At 38.7% G+C, this 21555-nt stretch overlaps 1 protein-coding gene across 1 annotated transcript in view; it reads right to left on the bottom strand.

Moving 5' to 3' along the window:
- LOC126175032 (rac GTPase-activating protein 1) overlaps positions 1 to 21555 on the bottom strand; it is a 157140-nt gene that overhangs the window by 85854 nt on the left and 49731 nt on the right. The gene's annotated exons all lie outside the window — the stretch shown is intronic.

Below are 21555 nucleotides of genomic sequence, written 5' to 3'. Positions count from 1 at the left end.
CATTGAGTGAAGTGCCAACTCTAATCCAAAAGAGCCGGTTACATAAAAACTCGCGGATAAAAATTGTAAGGGGACCACGGAAGCCCCAGGAGTGGGGGGTAACTATGATGTGATAGCACTAAGTCAAGTCGTATGCCTTGTGTAGGTCAAAGAAGACTGCAACAAGGTGCTGGTGGTTAGTAAAAGGCTGTCAGATGGCTATTTCCAATCTCAGTAAATCGTCAGTAGGAGATCGTCCTGCCCGGAACCAACACTGATAAGGGTGAAAAAAAGCCCAGAGATTCGAGTGCCCAACGTAAACTGAAGCCAACCATCATCTCAAGCAGTCTGCAAAGTATATTCTTCAGGATAATTGGGCAGTAGATGTTGAGAGAAGTTGTGTTCTCCCTGGGCTTAAGGCCGGGGATAACTATACTGTCTCGCCATTGTGACAGAAAAGCACCAATGAGCCAAATGCATTTGAGAACCCTGATGAGACGCTGCCTCTGGGAAATGTCCAAGTGTTAGATCATCTGCTTGTGGATGGAATCCGGGCCTCGGGCAGTGTCTCATGCAAGAATTCCCATTCAGTGAAGGGCTTAGTATAGGGCTCAGCAAGGGGCGGGATGAAACACAGGGGGTCTGTTCAACTTAGCGTTTCTGCCAGAGAAAGGTAACAGGATAGGAAGAGGACGCTGACGTGCACAGAGCACCTTGGATGTTAAGACCCTGGACTGGCGACCCAGAGGGCTACGGAGCTTGGACCAAACCTGCAATGAAGAGTGTAATGTAATTAACTGTCGGAGATAAAGATTATCTCATGTGAAAAGTACGATGCCCACAGTAATGAAATAAGGTAATTTCATTATGTTGCCAGAAAATGTGTTTAATTTATTTAATTATGAATATTTTCTTTTATGATAAATATTGGATTCGTTTGAGACGTTAAATGCTGAATGTTTATATGTATTTATTTATATGTATCTTTGTAGTTTATTAAGGTCAGTAGACCAAAGAATCTAGAATGCAGGAATGTCTGCAACTTCCGGGCACATGTTGGCTTGCTCGCCACTTCTTTGTCTGTATTGGAGGGAGATGGACGGGTTTATGGGACAAGTGCAGTATAATGGATTTAAACTATCAATGTTCATAGTGAAAATGGTGTAGTTACTAACAAAAAGTACGAATGAATATCATTTTTAGCTGAAAGTATTTGAGATTCGGTAGTGATTATTTCAAACAAGAAGAAAACCCAGGCCATGCTTGTTGGAATGATTAATTTTGCAGACAAAACTTCGAGAACCCCCTAGACAAACAAGATCTGCAGTGTGTAATCTTTCAGCAGCTACTAAAAAATAAGTCTTGTTGAAATTGTGCTGGAACTACTCATACTATTCTCATTCAAAAAACACGTGGTGAGAGTGTGGTCCTATCACAATATACCATGTAAGATTCCACAATTGTTCAGTTATCAAGAAACGAGATAGGTAATACGTCTCCTGGGAGGAAACATAGTGTTCCCAGCATTCCTTTTTACTCTGTTTAATAAGGTAACAAGCCTTAGCACGGAAACACTTAAAAGCGAGGAGACTGGTCTGTGACGGGTGTAGTTTAAATCAGTGCAGTGCCACTCAGCAGTCCTGGACAACGACTGTGACACCCTTGGTCCACCATGGTACCAGTCGACGAGGGGAACCTGTGGACAGGGTGACAGAAGTGCCAGCAGCAAGAAGAATAGCGGCAGAGATGCCTTGCATGACTGCACCAATGGAATTCGAGATGGAAGTGTCTAAGTGCGAAGAAGACTTATATAAAGGCTAATTGGCATGCCCAGCATGGGGGGGGGGGGCTGTCTACAGCAGCAGGGGATCTTCTTTTCTCTCTCGTAAGCTGGGCAATCTGGCGAGTGAGGGGAGTGGCGGTCACAATATTTGACACTCACATGTGACGGAACACAGGGGCTGCATTTATTTATGCTGCTTTGGTGAAAGACTTACTTTCTTCACATGTAATGCCAACTCGAAATATCATTTTGCAACCCAATCCCAAAGGCTTTCCAACAGCAAACCCAACATTGTGGTTCAATGTTCACTGTTCTTGCCACGGTTCCAACTTCATCCACCATTAAAACCTCAAAATCACCCCTTACAAGACTTCCAAGAATTCCTAACATCCAGTATTACTTCACCATTCTTTCTCAGGTTCCTACAACACGGCTCTGAACTGTCTTCTGCACAACTCATTCACCCTGGCCATCCCATTGTTGCTGGCTTCAATATTCCCAGTGAATGTACGTCTGCCCTAGTTGATGAATACCTGCAATCTACAGTACTGGTTTGGTGCACAGGTTCGTAGCATTTTAGCCCAAGTTTAATAAACACAACAGATACGCACTGACTCATCATCAATAATATATTCTCCTTCATTATTTACAACAGTCTGCCAATGCTGGGGTAGCTTTACAATTCTGTGACTGTAGACACCGTGTGATTTTGAGGCAAAGAACATGTCGAGCCCTGTTTGGGGTGTATTTTCAACCAGAAATGAAGCTCCTTGAAGGATGATCAATAGGGAGAAAAAAATTTGAAAATCTGAGTGCGCAAGATCAGGTGAATAACGTGCGTGTAGAATGACCTCCCAAACCAACTCCTGTATATTACATGATCTGCCTACTGCTGAACATTACCTAAAGCAGCACCGACCAGATTCCTAAACTATAGCATCCTTCCTGCTCACCTTAAACAACTTTTACTTACCAATAACTACTTTATCTTTTAGGATCAGAATACAAATAGAGCGGGGGCACAGCCAAGGTAATCATTATGGCTACTTCATATGCCTATCTTTTCACCCCTGGTTTGGTTTGAATACACTGATGACATCTTCGCTATACGGATCCATGATGATTACTTATTAGAATTTTTGCAATCTCTAAATACATTACCCTATAATTAAATTTAACATGGTTCTATCCCGAATCCTATGCCTCTTTCGTTGATGTTAACCTTGTCCTCATCAAGTCAGCTACAGACTTCTGTTTACATTAAACCTACTTACGAGGAACAGTAATTACATTTTGACAGTTCCATCCTTTCTATGTCAGATCCCTCCTGAACAGCCTTAGCATTTGAGGCAAACATATCTGTTCAGATGCAGACACTTCACAGCAACACAACACCATTCTCCCTCAGCCTTCACTGGACATAATTGCCTCACCAGCTTAGTTCAAAAGCATATTTCCTGGGATATCACATCCTGTCCTGGTACTTCTGATTTCTCCAAAAAACAACTTTGGAGTAAACCTCTTGTCACTCATTGTCACCTTGGTCCTGCATGTACTGATCAGCTAATTCAAGAAGCTTATGACTTTCTACAACCACATTCTAAATGTGGCCATTCTGCCCAACATTTGGCACAAACCTAGAATAGCTTTTCATGACCCCGAGTCTCCGCAATATCCTTGTCCAACCATACGGTCCTTCTGCACCTACTTTCCTCCCCTATGGTCTTACCCCTTGGAATGTTACCATTGGTTTTTGCTGTTGGAGATGTCTTAATCAGGGTACCAATTCCATGAACGTGACCTGTCAAGCCATATGTTCATAATTATCTGTACCTTTAAATCTTCTCTTTCTGCACTCATGTCACTCCTTGAAGCTGTGCTCCTGCTATGCAGTGCCAACTGCAGCTATATCAAACTTCTTCCGTCTGCAAGGATGCACTGTGATAATGGAAGATTATGTTTGCTATCCACTAGCTATGAAATTAAGTAACCATTTCTTTTTAAGATTCTTCTGAATAACATTTTCAATGTATCAGTTAACTTTCACAGTTAAGCTCTTAATAACCAAACTTGTAGACAGACAGACTGTTGCATGCGCCTTCACTTAGTTCTGCTTTGTTTTTCTTCTGTGATCTCTCTTAACGAACAAGCAAGCTATGTCAGTTTTGCATAAAATTCTGTGTCTGCTGGGTTAACGTCATTAAATGTGAAATCTACTGAGGACTACTGTAATTATTTTAAATCTACCTCCTACATGTGTGGATAAATACCTGACTTTTGTTATGTCAGACAATAGCCCCAGTTTCAAATAATTAGATTATTCAACATCTTAAAACGATGTGTAACCCTCCAGCGAAGTTGCAAAAGCAAAGAAAAATAAAGTGGAACACGGCAACACTTCAACTCTGCAAGAAGTAACTGGCTTTACAACAGGTCCTTGAGCCTCGACAGCTTCCTGGCCTTTTAGTTTTCTACATCTTATCTTCAACCCTTTTTATCCCATTCCCCACTTCTACCACTAATATAACGCTCTCTGCTTTCTACTTTTATTAACTCTTACATAATGTTTTGTAAGTATACTCTGGTTTGCTTATTACCATACCTTCCATCTTTAAGCTTTCAGATTTTTGAATCTCGTTCGGCTCAATCACTCTTTTCTTCTCATCCTATCCAGTATGTCTAACCTCGACTCAGGGGTCTGGTCGACTTATGAACTCTTCCCCCTTCCTAAACCTCATCATTCCTTTTCCTTCAGCCCTCTTCCTTCCCCTTCAACTATGCCATTCTGCCAGAAGGAACCACTGGTTCTGAAAGGTTGCAAATTTCTTTAAACTTTATAGGTCAGTATTTCTTTCTGCTGATTTTTGAAAAGGTTATCAATAAAACCCGTGTGTGACCAAAAACTCCACTGATTTTTGACATATCCTGGCTTGAGAAAAATAATAATACTTCTTACAATACAATAATTCAGGCTGTAAACAGGATACTTCAATGAAATCACAACTACTTACATCATAGGCTAATTAGTACATGAACATAAAAGTCAAGAAGACATCAATGTTTAACAGCAGCAGGTATTGTGAATATTGGTTTGGAGCATACATAACATGACTTCATTGATAAATGCAGCAGATATGCAATAACTGATAAAGGCTTTACACAATGAAACTTGTTTAACATAACAAAGACAAGAAATAATTTAATACACATTGGAAATCACATGCTAGTTCGACTTTACAATCACAGTTGCAGCCTTTTTAGCTTCCCGCAAAAAGTCTTTAAAAAATGTTTTGTCATAACAGGGTCCAAAACTCCTGGTACTCAAAATAGAAATAGACTCCAGAGATTCAGTGGACATGAATAATCTGGACTCTGTTCTATTTTTCTTCACAAAGCTGAAAACACATTCACATTCTGCGTTGCTTTGGGGTAAGGTGAGAAAAGAGAACATTACCCTGGAGAGTCAGTTATATTTAAGAAGTCCATCGGCTCCACAAATTCTTGATATTTGTTCCCAAACAGAATCACTTGCATCATCTTGATTTGTAGCCATAGTGTCATCTATCTGGAGAGCAGTGAACTGCCTCTGAAACTCATTCACCAACTTATCTGTAGTTTCATTCTCTTCCTTGCAGAACAAGACAGGAAACATTTCCAAGAAAAAAAGAATGGAAGAAAACTGTTGAGGCGTAGCGCCGTATAACAATCCTGCCTTGGAGGTGGTTAAGTGGGAGATGTGTCTCAGAGCTGGATAGTGACAGATTGTGACACGAGACTGGACGCGCACATAGTTTATGTATCAGCCAATAGAGGACAATATTGGATAGGGGGACTGTGATTTTAGTTTCGATTTGTGCCCAGTAGAGTGCACTAAAGTAATAGAATGTTTTTCTTAAACTGTTCTAGTATTTTCAGAAGTGTTATGTCTTTTTGTGTATGTAAAATGTTATAAATGTGTTTTAGCAGTATGAATGATGCGTGAGTGTGATTTAAGGTTAATATGAAGATAATTGCTTAATGAGTTATGTAGTAGGATTTAGTGTGGGAACATTTCAAAGAAGTATGGATGTGGACAAAGAGGATTTTTGTAGAATAGATTTGTAAAGTAAGTTTATGGTAAAGGGAAAGTTAATTCAGGTATAAATAACAATAGTAAATAACTTCATGCATGAACAAAACTTCAGCATATTAGATAATTACGTCGGTAAAAAGTGCAGTCATTAGATTTACTATTTTGCCATTGGTTATTGATGAAAAGTGCAGACTGACGCGGAGAGTGTTGTTTTGCTATTGGCTGTTGAATAAACTGACCAATGGTAAAGCAATATTCTTCGTGCGCCTTTCTCTGCTGGTAGAGAAGAGAGTATTCTAGAGAGGGGTCAAAACCTAGCCATAAAACAGATAGAACATGTGTAGCAGTAGTAGTTCCGATGGAAACGGTAAGTTGCCGGATCTAGCAGTGTTTCAGACATCAAAAGTTTTGGAAAGTGACTGTATAATTATTCCGATGTGTGTGTAGAAATTTCAGAATTTTTTAAGTGAATTTTGTGACGAGAAAAGACATATATTCTGCGTGGCGTATTGAGCAGGTCGGTGGATAAAACTGTCTGCATTTGGTACTGACACACTTAATATTTGGCGAGCATTCGCAATCAAAAACAATCAGTATTTTTGTATCTATTACGTTTTCGGGAAATGCAAGACCATAAACTTGCTAATGTGAGTGAAAGGGATTGTGAGTGACTATTTTAAGGCTAGCACAGGCTTGGCAGTGAAGTTTCAAAATATATTGAGGACAAAATTTCCAAACTTTCATTAGTGACTTAAATTGCAGCCTGGTTCACGTCGAAGTACAGTAGGTTTCACTCTGCTTTCCTACTGATGATCTGCTGAGACAATGTTCACAGGTAGGTGCAGGTTCATTGTAAAGGGACGGAAGAAACCGCGCCGCCGCACGTGGTGCATCGGTGCCAGGAAACATTACAGCCGTAGTATTTTGCAGCCGCGGTCTAGAGAAAGATTTTGATGGACCGAACAGTAAACGTTAGTGAAAGAATTTAGTGAACCGGTACTAGCACAAGTCTGAAAAGAACCCGTTTAGGGTTGTTGGAGTTGCAAAAAAGAAGATGATACACAACAACTGCAGTAGCAACAGGAGTGCAGTGAAGCAGCAGATGGCATGTTAACGGCGGCGGCGAGCAGTACAACGGGGCAGCATGGCTTGCCTACACGATGAGCGGGGGCCTGTTAAAATAAAAGGGGATGTTTTTTATGATATTTCTATGTTATGTACGGACAGTGGAATTGAGTCTGCTTCAAGTATGTCTGTTAAAATAACTAGTGGGGATAATACTAATTCAAAAAGTGACATTAAGCATGAACTCAGTAACGATCAGGTGTGTGATGATAGTGTTGGGAATGTTACTGAATCAAATGTGGATACCAAACATGGTATAGTGCCAGTGGAACAAGGTAAACAAGAAACAGTGATGCCAAAAATGGAACTAGGAACTATGTAGGAAATGTTTGCCGCTTTAATGGGCTCTATACAAGAACAAACTGAAAAAATTATTAGTAAACTTGACAGTGGTTTTAATGAAACAATTAGTAAACTTAATAGTGGGTTTAATGAAAAACTTGAAAAGCAGACTGCTGTTTTAAAAGAAATGTGGGAAAATGTATTGAAGTCATTAGAAAATAAAGTAGATGACAAAATTTCTCGAGTTGAGAATAACTGCAAAAGATCTGTTAGCATTGTAAAAGGTGAATTAACAGAGGCTTTGAATAGAGTTGCTATTGGAAACAAACAAAGAGTAGATGAAATAAAGAAGGTATACAAAAAGTACAGGTTAAAATAGCGGCTGTAGAATCTGTATGTGAAACTGATCACAAAGTGTTAGCCGGTAAAATCAGTTCTGAATCTGACAAATTTATGAATGAAGTAAAAACTGTGTCAGAACGAGTGGATGAATCTGAAAAAAATGTTCTTCAGCTAATTAACCAAGTAGAAGATGTGGAAAGTAGGTTGGATGAGCATGACAGTAGACTATGCCAAATTGAAATTAACCTCAAACATGGAATTAACAGTAGTGGGTGTAGTTTGTTGTAGAATCATCTGAAATTTCACATGTCACTAACAGACAGTTTTTACGTTTTGATCCAACAGGAAATGTGCATCCAAAAGAATTTTGGAATGATTTTGAGGGTGTGTTACCTAGTTAGTGGTCGAACAAACAAAAAATAGGTATTATTATGTCAAAATTCTTAGGAGATGCCAGAACTTGGGGGGGTTATTGCTACTAAACAGTACGATACTTTGGATAAATTTAAAGAGGCATTTTTGAAAGAATATTGGGGTAAGCAAAAACATATGGAACTATTAAATAGCTTCTGGGCGGGGGAAAAGTTTAATCCCAGAAGGGAAAGTGTAAAATAGTTTGTGTTAAAGTTGATGACAAATTTGTCATACTTAAACAACAAAATCGAGCCAGAGAAAATTGTTATGGGTTTGGAAGGTAAACTGCCTATGCACTGGCGGAACTAACTTATTTCAGCACCGAGGGATGATGTGCATAAGTTCGTTAGTTATTTGGAGAGGGTTGAGAAGTTATTGTATGAGGAGGAATATGCAAATCGACATGATACACCACCAAATGATGCAGGACTGCGACATAATGTAAACATTAACAGAATTGGCGTGTTCCATGGAAATGGCAGAGGCAGAGGTGCCGGGAGAGGGCGCTATCCTGCAAATGATAGGCGAAGTAATGGGGAGCAGGTGCACGATTATCGATCGTATTCTCCAGTGCTAGAGAATGATGTTGCGCAAAGGCAACAGCAGAGAGGGGTAAACGTAAGAAAGGATACTGAATTACTGAATCCGCCGAACTAAATGCCGTCTGTGAAAGGGCTAGTATTTACCAGACGGGAAGTTGTAGTTGGAGCCCGCTAGCAAAACCTTTTGTATGTGTTAATAGTAACCAGACAGGGACTGTAAGGGAGGTACACGAGAAGGTAGTAGCAACGGATGAAACAAGCTGCGTAAAAATCTGTACGTTTAATGGAGGTTTAGAAGATATTTTGGATAGATATAAACAAGATAAGCACTGTATTGCAGGCGAGAGGGAGGGTGTATTAGTGGAATATGTGACAGAATTCGACTGCAAGAAAGTGGTTAGTAACCAAGCTGAAGTCGCGTCATGTTCTGAGGAAGGAGAAAGTACAGAGGCTGCAGAATTACAGGAAATTGCTAATGCCAGTGTGGAGGCAATATTAGCATCTATAAATGACGACATTTGTGAGGCTATTAGGGAGAAGCAGGAGGATGGTGACCAAAGTGGAGGTCGACTAATTAATAGTGGAGAAAGGGAAGAGAGAGAGGCTATAATGGAGAATAGCGAAGCGCCAGAAGGGAGTTTTGAGTTGTCACTAGTGGATAGAATACTTAGTATGGGGGAAAAAGTGGTGAAGGTGGTTCTGCAAAAATCTGTGTAATTTCCGGAAACAGGCAAGGTTTCGATAGAAGAGAGGTTGTGAACGACTTACTGGAGGAGGGTGCTGATACTAGCAAGGAAAGGAAAGTATTGAGTCAACCAATAATTAGTCTGCAGGTGTGAGATGAAGAGGTACAGTGTTCAGCAGATACAGGTAGTGATTTATGTGCTGTGAGTAAAGGTTGGTTAGAATCATTGCAGAAAGAGAATGATCTTGTAATTATGCCAGTAGTGGGGGTACAGATTATTGTAGCTACTGGATAAGTAAAAAAACCTGTTAGACATGAAGTTCTGCTGCCAGTGAAAATAAATGGGGTGGAAGTATTCCCTAACTTCCTTATAATTACTTATCTGTGTATAAACATGTTGATTGGTGTAGATTTTTTTAACCATTACAAAGGGAGATTGAATTTTAAAGAAAGTGTGATAATTTTTGAAATAAATGGGGAAGATGTGGTTGTGCCATTTTTTCGAAAAGACTATGTGATCGATGAAGAAGCAGCCAGTATACCAGTTAGGTACTGTAGAAGGACAGAGGATTTGGGGGACTACAATGAGTATGGAGATGATGTCGGGGTGGACCTTGAGGTAGATGTGAGTTAAGCTTGGAGGCCTCAGAGGGCATTGCAACCTATGCAATGCTTGGTGTTTGATGAACAGCAGGTGCTCAAGTTTTCTTTTCGTATTGCCAGTCTTCCTCTTGTAATCATTCTGAGCTGAATCTATTTTCTGTAATATTCTTCTCTATCAGGGAAGGTGACTTTGTAGCTGTAAGATGGAGTCATGGGATTAAGAGAAAGTAAGTTTTGTGGTGAGAGAGATGGGGGTCAGTTTGTGATTGAAGGCTGAGTGACATGTACAAATATGAGAATAACCAGACGTGACAAGGGCAGTTAGTAAAGGAGATTTAGGTGAAGAACATTTTTAACGAGTGGAGTATGAATGAATGTGGAGAACATATGTATATTTTGTAAATACAATTCTTGATTTCTGTTACATAGTGGTGAAACTATGAGGAAGAAGCGATGAAAAGAGACACTACATAAAAAGTGGTAACTATGAACTATAAATTTTTTTGTAAATAATTGCTTTATAGGAAATGGGTTTTACCATTAAATATTTTCAAGTTGAGTGAAAGTTAAACAGAAAAAATTAATATAACCTTTGCTTGCAATAGCAACTACTTCTTTTAAATTCATTAAGTGTTTGGAAAAGAAGTATTTTTCAGAAAAGATTTTCGAATAGAATTGATCTTGCTGACTTGAGTAAGCAATACTCAGTTAATTTACTTTCATTTGAATTCAAGTTAAACTAAATAGTAGAAAATGTAAATAACCTCCAATACTATAAGTAATTGTATATTAGGATGTATGTAAAGGAAGCAGGCTTAGACAGAAGTATGGTTTCAGGGACAGCAATGCCAGGGTGTCTACGTGGACAAGGAAAAAAAAATTCCCGGACTTTTCCCGGATTTCCCGGTTAAAAACACACTTTCTCCCGGATGACAGTATATTTTCCCCTATCACTCCTTTGAATGGTTATGGTTTTGTACACGGGTGTACAATTTCCCGGCATTTTAGAAAACGAAACTCAGAGAAAAAGGACACGTTTTGGAAATATCTTTGATGTGCAGCAACATGTACGCTGCGTATTTTCGTATTACGAAAACATACATTAGAAAATCCACCAAACACCGCATGTTACTTTCCGAACCATTGAAACCGAGATTCGATGCGCTTTTGTAAGCCGTTCGTAACTCATGTCACGTGACCTCGCCAGCCGATGACAGAGGATATTCAGAGCATAGGACACGTGATGTAGTCAGCCAATAGCAACATCAGTGTTAAGTAGCGAGCCAAACAGGGAAAGTTAATAGTTTAAATTAATATACATAGTGTTGTTACAAGAAAAGCAAAACTTTCACATAAAATATTGGTCTCAAGCTGCAAGAGAAGCTAAGCTTTCGCATATACTGTTGATCTTTTTTGCGCGTGTTACACTTTAAGAGATATCATACAAATGTGCCTGTAAAATTTTTAATAATGACATAAATGTCTGATCTTCAGGGTTCGAGGGTTCGAAATGTTTCTAAAATGGCTCGTCATCAGACACCTGATTTTTAAATGAGAGTCAAACACTTTGTGATTTAATAAATTCATGGTCCATTCTTGTACATAGCTCAACTTACGTAAAAGGATATTTACTTTGAAAGTAACGCTTTTCAAACTACCAATCGTAATATTTTCCCGCGACCTGTTACAAATAGGTTCGTTTCAGCAGTTGCCAGAAAGCTCAGGTAACAGGTGACACCGCGCTTGGGTAGGTATCATGACGTAGGAAGCCCGTATGTACGTACGTGTAAAAGATCATCAATGAAAGATGATACTGCAAGAGCATCGGAATTTCGTGAACCATATTAAAATGTGCACATTTAAAGTGCATACTTAAAGGCACACTCGTATGTCCAGATTCCCAATGAAGTACCGTAGACCCCGACCTGATATTAAGCTTTTAAGTGTGGTTTCCAGGATGTAAATTTTCTTGGAGCACCAGTACTGTATTATATCATGTTTGGTTCTTTATTATGGCATAATGCCATACGTGCTAGAAAATGAAAACATGCACTTGAAATGCAGCGAACAGTTGAAACTACCCAGTACCGTGGAATTAAACATTTCGTTTCAGATACATTGACTGCCTCTGCGGAAAAGATTAGCAAAAGTCAAATTTCTTTAGCAAACAGACAAAAATAACTTCATTGTTCCGCAAGGCGATTAATGCTTGACTGTCAGAAAGGTGGAAATAAAATAAAATCTGAAACTAATGACATATTTCGGCCTTCAGTAATTATGTGAATGTGTTTTAATTCACTTGATAGCTCCCGGGCACAGATATCCGTTTTGTTTTCATTTGACGTGAGAGTAAACGAAGGGGAAACAGCAAAATCACTGAACGTAAACACGGATCACGTGGAGACTACCCACTATAGCTCAGATTGCTCTGCGCATCAGCCCCGGATCTACATTTGCGAACCGGGTCAATACTAAAAAAAAAAAAAAAAAGAATTTTCAAAATATGTTCATCTTGTAGCGCACATCTTTCTGAAAAGTCTGAAACATAAAACGTATGTATTCGAGGAAATGTAAGACATATTATTTGGTCTTAAGTATGCCCAAGTGCAGTTCCATGCCTCTTCATAAAGCATTTTTCTACTGCACGTCCAAACTATATTCAGGAGAGTGGAAACTGAAACATCCTGTGGTGCCTCTCCTGCTCCCAGTCGGCCGGTTAGGCAGCCTGCCTCTCTTAAAAAAAAAAAATCTCGCAATTAATAGCGGGCGGGATTATTTGTAATCGAGAGAACAAGAACTCTTCGGAAAATCTGAACTCTTCATTGCCCATTAGTTAATAACTTGCTGTTTTGTGTGTGCTAAAATTAAATATAGGATATATAAAACCAGTACTGACAAGAGATAAGCAAGAAATTACACATTTCTTCAAACCTTAGCTCCTAGCATTTTTTTCTCTCTAATCTTGCTACAGCTTTACATGGCGTGTTTTCCTTTCTATGAAAGAATCTTTTACCTCATCAAAGTTTGTCAAACATTTTGCTACATGGAAAATCGAAATGTAGTTATCTAATACTGAAAAAGCTGTTAATACAAATAATACCCAAGACTGGTGTGGTTTCTCGATCTGATTACGTCTATTTTGTCACTGTCTGCTAGATAAAACAAAATAGGCCTTTCTAATACGGCAGCACTTTTATAACACACCAAATAAACGAGACTGTTTTGGCACAAATGGTCATTTTTATAACACGACAGAATATAATCCAATAAGTATCAATATCAAATGCCTATTAGGCCTACTACAAGCAAAAAGCTTTATGTTAGGAAGTAGTTTCACGTTTCATTCATATGCACCAGCTTCTCTAGCATGACATCGAAAACTAGTATTACGAAATTTTTATATAAATTTGGAATCGTCTTATTCTTCCATAATTTGTGTGATGTCCTCGTTTCTTCTCCGTCCTCGTTCTAACAAACAATCCTGTCATCACCAATTCTGTAGCTATTGCTCCCACTGTCAAAATTTGTTCGCCAATTAACTTCACTAACCCTGCCAGAATCACTGGTTTAGTTCCCCCGCAATTATTCTCCGGTTAGGCGTTCTTACGTGTTCGTACAACACGTTTTCCGCGTTACTTCCATAATAGAACTTAAGCGGCTGGTAGCTGGGGACTGTACTACTGGTCCTTACTAGTGTAGCGATCTGGCCGAACATTTTCTGTCAAAACTTCATTTTCTTGGACACACCGAGAAGATAATACATAATCTTTCTCACCTGTTATTCCTGTCAGTCGTTTATTTCCATTCTGATAGTATGAATCTATTGATTTTGCTAGCAATTATAACAACGCTGATCATTCCCACGCCCAATCAGCCACATAATCAGACAGCGATTGCCATTCATCCATTCGGCTTTGCTCCACTCAGCTCGTACAGCCCCGTCCCCTTTTGTCTGTGGAAAGTTTATTTCTAGATGCGACCAGGAGTCTCCTGACAGAGACATCACGTACACTATGCATGCATTCAAAAGTCAGCTTATGATTCATTCAGAAATCAACTTAAAATGTGTTCAAATACCAACAGAGAAGCGTTTCAAAATCATATGACTAATTGATAGGCAAATGTGCGCTGGATGCTAGGTGCTTTGTGAAACAAGTTTTTTTCCCCTCAATAATATGAATTAGGCGCCTCCTTTTCCCGGAAGTATCTAGCTGCTTGCTGCGACTGCTTGCATAGCCAACAGCCACATTCCTGTTGACAGAAGCGGGAGAATCTACTACTCAAACGTGACTACTGCGCATGCGCATGAGCCCGCGCGTTAACTGGTAAAACAAATCGAATGTAAACAGTTGCGACTACACGCTCATTGGAGGCAATTTGTTGTTATGAAGCACTGCATAGTCTTCCTAAAGCCTTTGACAGATTTTCAATTGGCAGACGCTTGCATGAGCACTTGTGTCAACGTTGTATATGGCGCATTTCCTTTGCAATTTAAGTTATTTTCGTTTTTTTTTTCTCTCGTTTATGTTTTATTGTTGAAGTATTATTCTGCAGTAGCGGGATACAGTAATATCCTTTGTTAGTGTATCGGTTCTTACTAGTCAAAATTACAAAAAATTAACTGAAAACTAAAACAATGAAAAATTCCAGGAATTCTAAAAATATCCCGGGTTTTTCCCGGTTTTCTCCCGGATGAAAAAAATCCCGGGTTTTTCCCGGACCCCCCGGTTGTCCCGGGTCGTAGACACCCTGAATGCATGTAAACCATGGAGGGACCAGTAAGTGGAGAACGGTGGTGTGTTATGGACGCTACAATGCAAGGTGCCATACTCAAGACTCATGAAAAAATGTGTGATAAAGAGGCGATAGTTATGTGCATTTTTTTTTAAAGGTAGGACAAAATACTATTGTTAAATAGCAGGACACCAACCGCAGTGCCTGGGAGGAAAAAAAAAAAAAAACCACATTCAAAAAGTAAATGTAAAAAAAATTATTAAAATAGTTAGGAATGTTTTTGAGAGATTTGCAAAAAATGTTTTCATGTAAGAGAGGATTATTATCAAAGAAACTAAAGATTTTAGACTAGGTTAGCTACAGACTGCCAAGTCCGAAGTAAGAGATTTGTGATTTTAATGTATAAGAATGAGAATGTTATTTTGTGAAATATTTTGTAATTTTATGTCAGGATTGACATTAGTATAATTTTAAAATTCTTTGGAATCAAATTTTATAATCATAGGGGGTGTGAGGCATAGCGCCGTATAACGATCCTGCCTTGGAGGCGGTTAAGTGGGAGATGTGTCTCAGAGCTGGATAGTGACAGATGGTGACGCGAGACTGGACGCGCACATAGTTTATGTATCAGCCGATAAAGGATAGGGGGACTATGATTTTAGTTTCGATTTGTGCCCAGTAGAGTGCACTAAAGTAATAGAATGGTTTTCATAAACTTTTCTAGTATTTTCAGAAAGTGTTATGTCTTTTTGTGTATGTAAAATGTTATAAATGTGTTTTAGCAGTATGAATGATGCGTGAGTGTAATTTAACATTAATAAAAAGATAATTGCTTAATGAGTTATGTAGTAGGATTTAGTGTGGGAACATTTCAAAAAAGTATGGATGTTGACAAAGGGGATTTTTGTAGAATAGATTTGTAACGTAAGTTTATGGTAAAGGGAAAGTTAATTCAGGTATAAATAACAATAGCAAATAACTTCATGCATAAACAAAACTTCAGCATATTAGATAATTTTCGGAGAAGAGCCTGCTGACACGTAAGATTCATGTGGAAGAACTGTTATCCCGCCTTGTAATAAAATTCCAATGACGACACAAACATCACATGGTTAAAAGTACCAATCATGTCAAAGAATAAGTTATTGACAATTTTAGACAACTGTACATAAGTGGGGTAGTTATCAAATGTTAAGATTTCAAATTTTTGTCTGTGAAGTCGTAAAATGACACTGTCCATACGTAAACTGCAGTGAACCCCTATTTTATCTATTAGTGGGGTCCAGGCTTAAAAACTGCAAAACTGAGAAAAATGCGCAGTCTAGGAAAATATTAAAACCTCAAAAATAAGAGCAAAAACATATGTAATTGGCATATGTGATAAAAATCGTAATCACCACCAATACATTGTATAAAATCAGTACAAGTGAAGGAAATTAGAGGTACAATACAATGTTTATACAATAATTTGTGGTAGTGAATTTCATCATTTGTTAAAAATTCACATGAGTAACAGCAAGTAAAATCTCCTCAAAAATTTAAATTGGTATCTGCCTACAAGGTAATCGAGTTATTTTCAGACATGCTACGACCGTAAATTATAGATCAAATCACACACTTTTGAGATATCTTTCCTTTTGTTCACCCAGAAAAAAAGCAAAAATTGATGAAATTAGTGAATTAAACCAGAAATTAAAGTACGGTCAAAGGCGTTGGTATCTAACTCTCTCTCTCTCTCTCTCTCTCTCTCTCTCTCTCTCTCTCTCTCTCTCTCTCTCTCTGTGTGTGTGTGTGTGTGTGTGTGTGTGTGTGTGTGTGTGTTTTTCAAAACACAGAAAGATCTGTCTGTAGCAGCATACAGATCAAATGAAACAATCGCTCAGGCCAGCTACTGCATGTAACTGCTGCATGAGGCAAGTGGACGTTTATAAGCTGCATTGTGTCATCTGTTGTATAGATGTTTTGTTTTCCAGGGTGTGGGTTGAAATGCAGTCAACGAGGCAGCAGACTGTCTTGTTCTTACACTTTTACCTGGCTGACAGCTGCTTGCAGAATTATTGAGGAAAGGAGTACAGGAACAGCAATAAAGCAAGATGCTCTGCAGGAAACTATTGCTATGTTTGGTAGAATACTGCAAAAGTCTGCGTAGAAAAGAAATAGGGTAGTTTGTTGTAGCTTGCTTCCAAATGAGAAATAAATACTCAAGGCTCTGGAATGAATCTCCTGTTCAAAAATAACTAAGACTAACAGCATGTTTGGCTGCAATTGCTTTCCGGAAATTTGTATCTTCTTCTTTTTAAGAAACAGTGATGCATGTCAGAATTTCAAAAATCTGTTAGACGATATCCAATTAAAATTACATGAATTAGAGCTAGTTTTTCCCAAAGTTGTTCTATGGTATGTTTTCGCTCAACAAAGAAGACAACTGTATGCAAACCAACCAACTGATTCCTTACAATAACTAATCCAATTTTATCAACCATTAACGACTACTATACAAACTCTCCATCAAAATAATATCAGGGTTTTAAAACCAGTTACGAAATGCTTTGATAAATGCAACCTTACTCTGCAAATCTATTAAACACGGTGATGCTTATGGCCATCAGGTTATGATAAATAAATTAAAAAAAAAAAAAATAAAAGAATTAATGACGATGACATCTTTCCTTCTGTTTGCATAAACCTTAGAGAATTAATAACGCAGCAGCACATATTACAGTTTCCTCATCTCTATATATGACATGGCAGACAACAAGAAAACAATACAACAAAGAATGTTGCAGACAATGTGAATACACTGAGAAATGTTTGCTGCTAGTGTGGACAGAAACAGAGACAAGAAACAGATGTGAAATGCTGTAGGAAATGATGTTTCCAACAGAAACATATTTTCAGTGGCGGTGTGGACACCACTTCACACTACTTTTTACTGTAGTGACATAACTGGTGGGCTTTCGACTGTCTACATTTGGAAGAGTTTATTAACGAACCCTGTATGAAGTGTGTGCCGTATGAGTGCAGTATGTCTTTTCAAAACAATGGTGCACTGAGAATACCATATCACAAATACATCACACTTATCATTAAACGAGAATTAATAAAGCATCAATGATGTAAGGCTTCAATAGAGTTTATAATCACTAATGCACAACACAAAATTCAGATGAATAAGTTGTAACAGCTGACTTAAGAGGTTGGAGGTTCCAAACTTGCTGCACGCCAATAGTTTCTTCAACTTATTATCGTTATCACATTCGTTATAGTCTTAATACAATATGTTCTGAAATATTCAGTGTTGTTAAACATTTCTATCTAGTTAGAAAATGAAGGATGAAATAAATATTTGCCTGCTTATTTCCCAATGTGTGGCGATTTCGAGTGTGTGGTAAAGCAGGAACCTAAGAGTCCGACAGTTTAAACTGCTACAAGTGAAACAATGAGTAATTCTTCCCTGTCACAAATGTTTCGCACACTGTGCAACCACGAACATATTCCTCTAAAGAGCTCTTGCTACAACAGATTCTCCTGTCACTAACACACCCATAAACATCAACTTGATGCTATAGTGGGTAACAAATCAATAGCCTCATTCCTAGGTGCCTTCACAGCGCCACCATCTCACAACTATGTCAGTTCCTGCAAAAAGTAGTGTGAAACATATTCGACCCATTATCATTGCGCGGTGAAGCTAAACATTGCAAGCTGTGTTGGGAACACTGATTGTGGATTATGTCAACATTTCCTCTCTTATGTCTCCCCTCTCTGCAATAGCCTGAAATATTCTCTTAACTCTGCCATCATCCATGTTGCGATTCATTTGTCTTTTGTACCACTTATAGCTCATTCAGTAACATCAAATGTCAATAGAAAGAAAACGGGATGAAGTCAAGCGAGATATCAAGTAAGAACTAAAATCGAATAAACTTCACTAGAGAACACATCTCACTAGAGAATGAGATTTTCACTCTGCAGCGGAGTGTGCGCTGATATGAAACATCCTGGCAGATTAAAACTGTGTGCCGGACCGAGACTCGAACTCGGGACCTTTGCCTTTCGCGGGCAAGTGCTCTACCAACTGAGCTACCCAAGCACGACTCACGCCCCGTCCTCACAGCTTTATTTCCGCACACACCACTGCAGAGTGTAAATCTCATTCTGGAAACATCCCCAGGCTGTGGGTAAGCCATGTCTCCGCAATATCCTTTCTTTCAGGAGTGCTAGTCCTGCAAGGTTCGCAGGAGAGCTTCTGTAAAGTTTGGAAGGTAGGAGACAAGGTACTGGCGCAAGGTGTATACGTGGACAAGGAAAAAAAAAATTCCTGGATTTCCCGGTTGAAAATACACTTTCTCCCAGGTGAAAATACACTTTTTCCGTGTTAAATGACAGTATACTTTTCCTTGGCACTGTAAAACTTATCAATCCTTAGAATGTTTATTGTTTTCTACACAGATGTAGAATTTGCCGGTACTTTAGAAAACGAAACCCAGAGAAAAAAATACCTTTTTGGAAAGATCTTTGATGTGCAGCAACATGTACCCTGCATTTCTTCGTTTTACAGAGGTATAAATTCGAATGCCACCAAACAATACATGTTACTTTCCGAAGCAATGAAATCAAGATTGCGACGCACTTTTGTAAACCAGTCATAGCTCATGTCACTTGATCTCGGCAGCTGATGACAGCACATGACACGTAGTGTAGTCAACCAATAGCAAGATCACTCTTAAGTAGCGCGAACATACAAAAAGAAAAGTTAATGGTTTAAATTAATATAGTTTTGCTAGATGAAAAACAAAGCTTGCACAAATAATATTGGTCTCTAAGATTAATAAGCTGGAAGAGAAGCTAAGCTTCCACATATAATGCTGATCATTTTGTGCGTGTTTCACACAAATGTGCCAGTAAAATTTTAATAACGACGTAAATGTCTGATCTTCTCAACATTCTTCTAAATGGTCGTCCTCAAAGAGTTGATTTTTAAATGAGAGTCAAACGCTTTGTGATTTAAGAAATTCATCGTACATTCTCGCACACAGTTCATCTTGCGTAAAAGGAAACACTTTTCAAACCACCATTCACAATATTTCCCGTGACCTGTTAGAAATTGGTTCGTTTCAGCAGTTGCCACAGAGCACCAGATAACAAGCATCACTGCGCCTGTGCAGCTACGATGACGCAGGAAGCCCGCACGTTCGTATGTGTAAAATATTAAAAGATCTTGCATTATGTCATAAAAAAACAAGACATCAAAGGATACGCCAGGAGCATCGGAATTTCGTGAACCATACTAAAAGGCATAATTCGGTTTAAAGTGCACAATCGTATGTCCAGATTCGGATGAGTACCAGTACTGTATTATCTCATGTTTGGTTCTTTATTATGGCATAATGCCATACAAGCTAGAAGATGGAAAACGTGCACTTGAAATGCAGCGAACAGTTAAAACTAGCCAACAGTGTGAAATTAAACACTTCGTTTCAAATAAATTGACTGCCTCAGCACAAAATATTAATAAAAGCCAATCTCTTTAGCAAACCGACAAAAATGACTACATTGTTCTGCAAGATGATTAATGCTTGACTGTCATAAGAAATGGAAATAAAATAAAATCTGAAACCAATAACATATTTTAGCCTTCCGTAATTATGTGAATGTATTTTAATTCACTTGATAGCTCCCGGCCACAGAAATCCGTTTTGTTTTCATTTGACGAGAGAGCAGTAAACAAAGAGGAAACAGCAAAATCACTAAATGTTAACAGGGGTCATGTGAAGATTACACAATTCCCCAATTCAGACTGCTCTGCACATCAGCTCCGGATCTACGATATTTCCACACCTAGGCAATACTAGATAGTATGGTTTCTCGATCTGATTACGTCTATTTTGTCACTGTCTGCTACATAAAACAAAACAGGCCTTTCTAATATTGCCGCAATTGCAACACACATCAAATAAACCAGGCTGTTTTGGCACAAATGGTCATTTTTGTAACACAACAGAATATAATCCCAAGTACCAATGTCAAATGCCTATCAGGCCTACTATAAGCAAAAAGCTTTATGTTAGTTTCACGTTTCATTCATACACTCCAGTTTCTCAAGCCTGAGATCGAAAGATCGAAATGTAGTAGTACAAAATTTTTATATAAATTTGGAATCATCATATTCTTCCATAATTGTGTGCTGTTCCTGTTTCTTCTCCTTCCTCATTCTAACAAACAATCTTGTCGTCACTAATTCTGGAACTATTCCTGCCACACTCAAAACTTAATTCGCCGGTTAACTTCACTAGCCCTGCAAGAATCACCAGTTTAGTTATCGCGCTTTTTACATGTTCGTACAACTTGTCTTCTGCTACTTCCAGAATAGAACTTAAGCGGTGACTGTGCAACTGGCCCTTACTAGTGTAGCGATCTGACCAAAAATTTTCTTTAAAAATTTCATTTTCTTGGATACACCGAGGAGATAATACGTAATCCTTCTTACCTGTTAGTCGTTTATTTTCACTCTGGTAGACTGAATCGATGGATTTCGCTAGTAATTATAACAACGCTGGTCATCTGCGAACCCAATCAACCACATAATCAGACAGCGTTTGGCATTCTCCCGTTCGGCTTTACTCTGCTCAGCTCGTATAGCCCCATCCCCTTTTGCCGGCAGGAAAGTTTATTTCTAGACACGACAAGGATTCCCCTGACACAGATATCACACACACTATGCATGCATTAAAAATCAACTTATGATTCATTCAGAAATCAGCTTAGAATGTGTTCAAAAACAAACAGGGATGTATTTCAAAATCATGTAAGTAATCGATAGACCAAGAAGTGCTGGATGCTAGGTGCTTTGTGAAACAATCCCCCACCCCCCACCCGGGCCCGATTGGCATGCGTGAATCTGGCAGGTTGAGGGCGGGAGTAAAATTTTTCCCGATTGCATCTAGTTGCTTGCTGTGACTGCTCACACAACCCACTACCACACTTCCGTAGC

Source organism: Schistocerca cancellata, chromosome 3 (assembly GCF_023864275.1).
Source record: "Schistocerca cancellata isolate TAMUIC-IGC-003103 chromosome 3, iqSchCanc2.1, whole genome shotgun sequence".
NCBI classification, from domain to species: domain Eukaryota; kingdom Metazoa; phylum Arthropoda; class Insecta; order Orthoptera; family Acrididae; genus Schistocerca; species Schistocerca cancellata.
The sequence above is the reverse complement of the archived record's forward strand: the minus strand, read 5'-3'. Positions and strand labels throughout refer to the sequence as shown.